This window comes from Ipomoea triloba, chromosome 3, assembly GCF_003576645.1.
Source record: "Ipomoea triloba cultivar NCNSP0323 chromosome 3, ASM357664v1".
NCBI classification, from domain to species: Eukaryota; Viridiplantae; Streptophyta; class Magnoliopsida; order Solanales; family Convolvulaceae; genus Ipomoea; species Ipomoea triloba.
Genome location: NC_044918.1, coordinates 17,897,506 through 17,899,108, shown reverse-complemented (window position 1 = coordinate 17,899,108; position 1,603 = coordinate 17,897,506).

Genomic DNA, 1,603 nt, shown 5'->3' with positions numbered 1-1,603 from the left:
AAAATTTTTTTTTTTTTTTTTTTTTTTTTTTTTTTTTTTTTTTGTAATAGAACCACAAGTCTTGTGAATTTTTATGAAGTAGACTTATGCACTAGAGTTAAGATTTGTCATGAAATAGACTTTTGATTTTTTTAATTGCACTCTTTTTAGATTTTGCAATGTACTTATGTATTGTTAACAATTTTATTACCAAGAAGAAAAAAATTATTTTGAGTGGTGAATAACGTCGCCATTTTTAATGTCATTTAAATATATTTGTTGACAGATGACTAAAAACGATCATGTCACAATAATGCTATGACCGACAGAGATTTTTTGAAGAAAAAAAAAAGACTAAAAGTGAAATGACACATAAATATAAAATCGAAAAAGGAAAATGACTTAACACTTATACTTGAATAAATCAAAATGCCCTTCTATTTAGCGTCATTTAAATAATTTTGTTGACAGAGGACAAAAAATAGTCATACCACAATACTATTTAGACCAAAGAAAGATATTTTGGAAAGAAAAGAAAAAGGACCAAAAGTGAACTAACACCCATAAATTTATGTCTAAAAATAAAATTTAACTCTTTGTATATATTATAATATATTTCGAACTCAAGTTTGGGTTCCTCTAGGACCACACTTGGTTGGTGAAAATTTTGAATATTTTGTTTTTACCCATAAGCTAGCCAAAGATTACTTAAGAGTTATTTAAATATGGGTCGATGGTGTACTAATTAAATAAATTAAACATATGGCATGATTTCCGGTTTTCCTAAGAATTTAAATACATGGAAAATGACTCGGGGGTACGTGAAAGTGCAATGGCCCAAGACGCGGCATTGCCAGATTCACGTGCGATGCAGGAACCGCCATTATTTCCGAATTAAAATCCACTTTGCAACGTTGTTGTAGGGTAGGCCCTTTGTTTTTTTGTTTGGTTAATAAAATGAGTTTCCTTATCGTGTATACATACGCTTATAGTGTAAGCAACCAGACCATTTTTGCTCTTCCATCATATCAATGGAGAAACCCAAACTTCCCAGCCCCACATTCAGCGTTTCGTTTCTGGATACTCATCATGTGATCAACAACTAATTTCATCACACACACACACAATAAGTCATAGATTTTGTCTTGATTTTCTCTATTAAAATTTTAATTGAGACAGATCGTATATTTTAATTTGGTAGGTAACTTTAAGTACTGGCGGTAAATTTCTCTCATCATTTGAAACTAAAAGTGACCATTCTGAAGTTGCAATTTACAGATACCAATGGTAAAGGGTGAATCTAAATTCTTTTGAATTATTTAAAAAAGAAAAAACAAAGAAGAAATCAAGATTTGAATATAGAGACAGGCATTAATGGAGGTACATTTGATTTAGGTTATTAAATTGAAGTGCCAGCACATATAAAATTGTTGTTAGTGATGAGATAAGCTGTATTACAGTTGTAAAGGAGTGGGGTGGGGCATCCTTAGAGACATCAAATTATATGGATTCAAATCCAATTTAGGCAGAGTTGTCTATTTGGGTTCTTGATCCAAAATCCAGTCAGCATCAAGAAGTGCACATTTCAAATGGACAAAGCGAAGATAGAACAGCGACAGATGGA